Here is an 8676-nt window from a genome sequence, read left to right as displayed (position 1 = left end):
CACGAAGTCATTTATAATTATAACACCATTGCTATTGCCAAGGTGTCAATAAGAACCCCCCAGTGGAAAATGGCCTCATTGCGCATACTTCATCTTACTTGAATTCTGCATATTCACTTGAGCTGCAGTAAAATGCTCGACTTAAAAAAATAGCAATCGTAAGCTGAACTCGTCTCCCACCTGAAGATGGGGGTGTTGTGCAGGAATGAACGTTGTCTTTAATAACCTCTTTTTAGGTCTCGCCTTGCTATCGCGTAAGCGGTTGCAAAGCGAGACTAATGTAAAAGGGCATTTCAAAGTGCTCCCAAAAAGCGGATTGCATTGCTAGCACGCGCACAATCACGCGCTTGGTGCCGCCATGCACTCCGATTTTTGGGAGCACTTCAAAGGGTTCGCTCCCCCGCCTGGAATGCGCTCCCCCGCCCCCAAGCGCGCGCGCGCCACGCTCCGCCGGGCTTGTTTTTCTTGTTTAGATTACTAGAAGGGGCGGGTTCTTCCTGGCACGACTTGTACCTTCTGCGGCATACCCTATACATTTTGAAAACGACCAAAAATAGATAGTCGCTGGCCTGAAATTATAATTGACATGCCTTGCTACTTCAGTCAAGACCAGGGTGTGCTATTTCAAGCTCTAAAAAAATCTGCTCCCTAAAAAGTAGTACTTTCGGACGTTGTTGGTGCTAAATCCTTCGTACTAGCCCTATGATTTTACAAAATACTTTTTTCCCCCAATATATATTTTGATCATGATATTGTGGTTGGTTATCTGTAGTACGTTATGTCAGTATGTATATGTAAGTCCTAAACATTGTATTGCACGCATAAAACTATTTACACTCGCAGGTTCTGTTTGTTAGGCGTGATAACGCTTTTTAAGGAGGTGCAATATTTATATGTAGAAATAAATGCATAATCAAATTCCTGTGCGCATTAAGGCATTATGGCCTCCTCTGCACTCCAAGTACAGCCCCCTGATTAAAGGCCTTTGCTGCTGGTACGACTAGCGTCCAAATAAACTATTCATCGCTTTAAGTGCCAACCAGACTATTTAAAGTTGATCACTTTCCAAAAGCGGTCAGCCCCTCCGTGAAAAATTGCATATGCATTACCATCTGTCTGTGCCGCCTTATTGGTAAAGGGCTACACGACCAAAGAGGTTGGGTGTACATTTAAAATACGGCGAATTCGATTCTCTTCGACCACGGACCTTTCAGAGGTTCAAAGCGAGGTGGGGGCTGGCCAATGTTTGGTGCGGAGGCACCTTCTATGCAGGGAATCTCAATCGGATTCTGTAAGATTCTCACATGGGCTGGTGTTGGGAGATGTCAGCTGGGCTGGGCAGTCAAAAACACTTTATGAAGTCTGTTGTTAGGCTAGTGTACTTGTGATAAATGTTTGTCACTAGTCTGTCCGGTTGTGATCAAGATGTTAGAGTTTCACAGTTTCTTAGCTTTTCAACTCAGTATTGTAACTGTGTGTTCTCTTCTGTATGTGTTTGTGTATATATATGAGAGTATATCTGCATATATGTGTAACTCTGAATGCCTGTATGTGCTTGTCTGTGAGTGCCTATGTGTGTGGTGTGCGCACATGTGAGCCTGTCGCAGTGCAAGCCTGTTTCTGTGAGTTTTGCTATACGAATGTCTGTATGTGCATGTGTGTACTATGTTTCTGTTTGTCTGTGTTTTGTGTGTTTGTATGTGCACACGCGCATGTGATTCTGTCGCTGCGCTAGTCAGTTTCTGTAAGTTTCTCTATGCGAATGTCTGTGTTTGCTGTGTTACTGTGTGTCCTGTGTTACTGTGCGTGTGTATTTTCTGTGTGCGTCTCTTTTCTTTTCTTTTCGGTTTTGCTTAGCTGTGGACAGCCGCCATCCCCTCTTTACAACCTGTTGGAAGGACAGGAGCGGCCCGCAGGATTAATGGAATAGTCGAAGTTTGTCAGGTCCCCCCTTACCCCCCCTCATGGAATGGCTATGAGAAGGGTAGAGGTTTCCAGCTTTACTGCAAAGCCGAGGGCAGCAGCGCATGTGTTGTGCAGTCGAGCTTAGAATATGCAGTTTCACAGTGGGGCGCAGTTTGTTCAGTATCACAGTCGGTCACTGCTTACTTTGTAAAAACAATAAGTATCCGGGCCCTCGTCAGGAGGTCACTGCAGCCTGTACCACCATTTGCCCCTGCCAGCGCTGCCAATAAAAGCACCAGCACAACTGTGTGAAGAGCGGCTGCTGTTTGTGCGTTTTAACAACGCCTGTTTCTTCCATCGAGATAAAATACCGCCAGTGCGCGGGACCCTTCAATTTGTGACTAACGATGTCTGCTTTGAGGTGAAGCTGAGGTGCTTTCATCTGCGCCAGTCGGGGTGTTTGCTCTTTGACCTGAGATATCTGAAGTGCCCTTTCTGTCGGTATTAATGGTGAGGTTCATTGCATTTTTTTAGCTATCGGTATTGTAAATAACAATGCCTTATATGTATGTTTTAAAACACAAAGCATAAATATAAGGCATTGTTATTTACAATGCCAATAGCTCAGACTCTCTTAACTGCGAGACCTATTGCATTGCAAATGCTTGTTGAAATTAGTTGTAGCGATTGGCACTTTTGTTTTGTACCTAAATACTTTAATTGTAAAAACACAAAGGAGGAACGATAACAACAAAGGAAACGTCACCTTTGACGCATGACGTAAGAAATGGACGCTCGACCCCCGATTATAATGAGGCTGTTTGGAAAGCGTGCGCAAAGGCTCAATGCGTCACCCTTTCCTTCCCTTTGACGTCCCGTTTCGATAAGACGTTGGACAGTCGCTCGAGCCCACACGGCTCCGTTTGCATTCAGGTCTCATCGGCAGCGCCTGGATTGGCGTGCCTAGCAACTAGAGCGTGTGCAGTTTGGTAAGACAATAATACTGTGTTGATATTTTCATGTCAGTGCACCTACGTTTTATTAGTTTAATTAGTTTAAGTGAATACTAAACGAACACGTAACAAAAGCGTCGATTCTGGGAAAATCTCTTATGGGCACATTTACAAGGGCATTGTGCCATAGGTATGTCACTTGTAACGAGGTTCCTGTGCGCGATGCCCTGCCCCATATTCACAAAGTGTAGTTAAGCCACTTTTTGTGGCTTAATGCTGCTTTGTAAACATGGTACCCTTCAGGGCACAAGTCCTATATAAAGAAGTGGGGGGACTGACCAAGTTGCAGGCAGCATGCAAGTGACATCATGAATCGTGCCAACACAGCACATGACGTCACGCCGCGTTACATCCCACATGGCATCACAGGAAGTGACGTCACTGGAAGACTGCAATAGGATGAGTAGCGCTATAAAAGAAATAAAATAGCGCTATTTATATTGTTATTTGTGTAAATACTGGGCAGACCAACACATCTGACATTCTTAGAGTGCATGCACTTATATACAGGGACTGAAAAAAGTAAAAAGCATGCATCTCTTAATTATCTGTGAGGAGTTAACAAGCTGTGTGCTTTTGTTTCCTCTCCTGTGCATTTGCATTTGAGAGGTTCCAGGCCGCCTCCCGTCCGATAATCGATCAAAAGGACGCCTGATGGCCCCTTAACTACTGCCTTTATCTTTGGCATAGCTGAAGGTGTAAAAAAGCCTCCTAACTGCCTGCACGTTGCTGCTGAGAACAAAAAGCAGACAGCGTGCTGGAACTGCTGAATGTGTCCCGGTGTCGAAAATGACACTGGGACAAGTTCAACATATTTCTGTGGGGCCCAACTTCTAGGCAGGGGGGACTGTGTCCACCCTGTGAAAAGAGTGGGTGGATGCCGTGTACCCACATGCACCCCCAACTCGTGCCCTGGTACCCTTAGATACAAGGTATCTGCATGAAAGGGGCGTGCAATGGGTGTTGCTGTGGGCGTTCTGCTGCAACACCTATTGTTTTTGGACACTGCCCCAGATTTTCAAGGATTTGCAATGCAAGAGCAGGCGTTAGAATGGGTATACGAGGAGAAATACTTTTATTTCTCCTTGTTTTTGCTTTTTCTATGTGTGCTTCATTCTGCAGCACACATAGAAAGAGCAAAACACCATGAATAATTGTTTATGTGCAGGAAAGTGTCCCTTCCTGTACATAAACAATCATTTAACAATGACAATGTGCTACTTCTATGTATTCTGCATGCAGCACACATACAAGTAACAAATCGCCATTAATGATTGTTTATATGCAGGAAGGGACACCTTCCTGCACATATACATTCATTCCCTGCAAAGCAGGCACCCTTGCACTATAGTGCAAGGGTGCCTGCGTTGGCGCTAGGCAGCTAATTTAAGCGCCAGGCTAGGGAAAAGACAAGGGTGCGCCGTATTGCTGTAAATAACGAGCATCCCGGCGTTTTGGAAATGACGGAGCGCGGCGCTGCCCAATTTGGCGCAGCGCTGCGCTCCAACAGTTCCTTGTACATATGCCCCTTAATCTCACCCTGTCAATCAAAATGAATATGTCTTGTGTAATGTAACTGGTGCTCATGTAAAGTGCTCCAATACCTTCTGGAGTATGAGATATATAAAACTGCAAAAACAAATATGTGCTGAGTTGGCAAGTCTGTGAAGTGAAGAAAAAACGTAGGGGCATATTTACATGTCCTTGCACCACCGAAGTGTCACTTTTCTTTACACTCCGGTGGCGCACAATGCTTAGCCATATTTACAAGGCCAAGCAAAGCCACCCTGCATGACTTTTCAAGACCTTGTAAATATGACCTCCTTTCATGCATTACTCTGTGCAAGGGTCGTTCCATGGGTGTTGCTGTTGATGTTACCACGCAAAATCCATGGATTCTGACACAGTCCCAGATTTACAAGGTTTTGTAAACCTGGGAATGCGTCAGATTCTAATGCCTCCCCAGGGGAGGCATGAAAGTGGTGCAAGAAGGAGAAATACCTTTATTTCTCCTCGTTTTTTGCTCTTTATATGTGTGCTGCAATGTGCAGCACACATAGGAGGAAAACGCCATAAATGAATCTTTTTGTGCACAAAGGTGTGCCTTCCTGCACATAAACAATCATCCCTGCAACGCAGCTACCCTTCCACCATGTTGCAAGGGTGCCTGCGTTGGTGCTAGGCAGTCAATTGTGCACTAGCACAAAAGAAAGCATACGGATGCCTCGTATTGCTGTAAATACGACGCATCCCGCACTTTCCTAATGATGCAGGGCAGCAAGATGGCTTGCAGTGCTGCGCTGCGTCAGTTTCTAGTAAATATGCTCTTCAATGTTGAATTTCAAGTCATGACTGATTCAAGCTCGTCATTTTGCACAATTCTAAAGTGTACTTATGACAAGTTATTTGCCTATAAAGTTCCTGTGCTTAGTAAACATGATGTGAAAGCAGCGATGTGATGGCAATATGATTGACTTTGGGGGCTACTTCGTGGCAAGCATCAAATTGAAAGAAAGGTTCTGCAAGTCTAACATTTTATGGAGAGATCAGAAACTCCCCAACCTAATACTAAATCCTGTTGGCATTGAACTGGTGATGGTGATCACGGAGGAAGAATATGAATCAAGAATCATTGATTCTTACCCTGAAGTATTTAAGGAGTCAGAAACAGGTAAACTCAAATGTTTCACACATCGAATCAAACTCAGGGAGAATGCTATTCCCGTCAAAGAAAAACTGAGTCACAAAATAAAAAATCAAACCCCAAACTGAGAACAATTTTATGATTATGAGGTGCAAGGAGGCAGGTTGTGGTTCAGTGAGTTTAGCCATAGCTCCTCCGTTGGAGCAGAGGAGCGTCGCCCCATTTACATAGCTGCCAAAGATGAAAAGTAAAATGGTAATTCATTACCATTTTATTTTTCATCCTCCTGTCCTGAACCAAGCGTCAGAATGGGAGCCGGGCTGCTGCTGAATGACAGCAGCTGGGAGGAGGGTGGACTTATCAATGTGCGCATATCCCTTTGCCTGCCCATCTTGTGACGGCCAGCCAGACATGTGCAATTTGAAACGGTTCAGTGACTTAATATCGAGAGACAAAATATCGACTACACAAAATATCGACGCCAAAATATAGAAAGACAGAATATCGACTCCCTATCTACAAACAGGTAAGTACTAAAATATCGATTCCAAAATATAGAATGTTAAAATATAGTTAGCTAAAATATCGAATTTTTTAAATGTATTAAAAATAATATAAAAGTAATTAACTATTAAAAACAATTACATAAAACATACATAATATAATATAAAAAAGCTTAAAATGTAAACATAATAAAAGTAATGTAAAAAAAGTTGAGATTTTGTTGGATAGTGAGAGCGTAAAAATTACTATTCCCACTCCAGTGAGTGCAACAGTAGGGAAAGCGTTGGATAGCGCAGGGGTACAAATTACTATTCCCACTCCAGTGAGTGCAACAGTAGGGAAAGCGTTGGATAGCGCAGGGGTACAAATTACTATTCCCACTCCAGTGAGTGCAACAGTAGGGAAAGCATTGGATAGCGTAGGCGTACAAATTACTATTCCCACTCCAGTGAATGCAACAGTAGGGAAAACGCTGGATAGTGTAGGGGTAAAAATTACTATTCCCACTCCAAGGAGTGTAACAGTAGGGAAAGCGTTGGATAGCAGGAGGGTAAAAATTACTATTCCCACTCCAGTGAGTGCAACAGTAGGGAAAGCGTTGGATAGCGTAGGGGTAAAAATTACTATTCCCACTCCAGTGAGTGCAACAGTAAGGAAAACGTTGGATCGCGTAGGGGTAAAAATTACTATTCCCACTCCAAAGAGTGCAACAGTAGGGAAAGCGTTGGATAGCGGGAGGAAAAAATTTACTATTCCCACTCCAGAGAGTGCAACAGTAGGGAAAGCGTTGGATAGCAAGAAGGGAAAAATTACTATTCCCTCTCCAGTGAGTGCAACAGTAAGGAAAGCGTTGGATAGCGTAGGGGTACAAATTACTATTCCCATTCCAGTGAATGCAACAGTAGGGAAAACGCTGGATAGTGTAGGGGTAAAAATTACTATTCCCACTCCAAAGAGTGTAACAGTAGGGAAAGCGTTGGATAGCAGGAGGGTAAAATGTACTATTCCCACTCCAGTGAGTGCAACAGTAGAGAAAGCGTTGGATAGCGTAGGGGTAAAAATTACTATTCACACTCCAGTGAGTGCAACAGTAGGGAAAGTAAAGATTTATTTTTAAAATATGATTACATTAATTATCAATCCCAATCAAAAGTTAATTAAAAATAATTACCAATTTATAACAATTAATTACCATTGAAAAAAATTAATTACCAATTAATACAAATTAATTACCAATTAATACAAATTAATTACCAATTAATAATTAATCATCAATTATCAATACACATAAATAAAAAAATATTATTTACTTTATTACAATTAATTTACTTCCCACCCAATTCCCCTATAAACCCACAACCCACGCCCAATAATAAAAAATACAATTAACATTATTATCAATTAATAAAAATAATTTTGCAATGAATAAAAATTAATTAGCAATTCATACAAATTATTTACCCATTAATACAAATTAATTACCAATTAATTAATTATCAATTAATTATCAATACACATAAATAAAAAAATAATTATTTACTTTATTATTATTAAATTACTTCCCACCCAATTCCCCTAGAAGCCCACAACCCGCTCCTAATAATAAAAAATACAATTAACATAATCAATTAATATAAATTAATTACCAATTAATAAAAATTAATTACTAATTAATAATTAATTATCAATCAATTAATTATCAAAACATATAAATATAATTACTATTTAATTAAGCATAATTAAATTACTTCCCACCCTATTCCCCTATAAACCCACAACCCGCTACGGAATTAAATTACGCAAAAATTAAATTACATAACATTCATTAGTTTAAATAATTTAAACATACATTACAAAAATAATACATAATTTTAACATATATACTACCATACATAACACTAAAAAAAAATCGATATTATGGTAATCTATATTTTAAAATTCGATATTATGGAATTCTATATTTTTAAATTCTATATTATGGAAATCGATATTTTGGACCCCAATTTCGATATTCTGACCTATCTATATTTTGATAATTCGATATTCTGTCCACTCTATATTTAAACTTCGATATTCTGGGCAGTTGATATTTTGGAATCGATAGTTCGGGTGTTCACCATTTGAAACATCTATTGCAGCTGTCTTAAAACAGCTGGATTAGAGTACGAGCAGGCCTCCAGGGCACTGGCGAGCACTGAGTGAGGTTGCTCCCTACACTCAGTGTGCTGCTCTCATAGCATGAGAGCCGCACCAGGATTGGTGCCCGCACTGCAGCATCCAGTTCCTCAGAAGAGGTCTGGAGCCGAGGACGTCGGCTCAGGTACGTTTTATTTTTAATATTTGCACACAGATCTGCCCCCTGCTCCCTGTAGATGCCAGCCACCACTGAGTACAGAAGAGGTTATCTCCTCCTTCCAAAGTGCGACAGCTGTTGTGTTTTAAACATTTTCTTTATGCTGATATGTGTTGTGCTTACTGCTATGCCAGTTTTTACCCTCTGTTTTTATCCCTTGTTACTCTTCCCCTACTCCCCCTTCCTTCTACCCCATATTGGTCTGACCCTAGAATGTTTGAAGCCGGAAGTTCTGACCACGAGCGGCTAACGATTCG

Source organism: Triturus cristatus, chromosome 3_2 (assembly GCF_964204655.1).
Source record: "Triturus cristatus chromosome 3_2, aTriCri1.1, whole genome shotgun sequence".
Classification (NCBI taxonomy): Eukaryota; Metazoa; Chordata; class Amphibia; order Caudata; family Salamandridae; genus Triturus; species Triturus cristatus.
The sequence above is the reverse complement of the archived record's forward strand: the minus strand, read 5'-3'. Positions refer to the sequence as shown.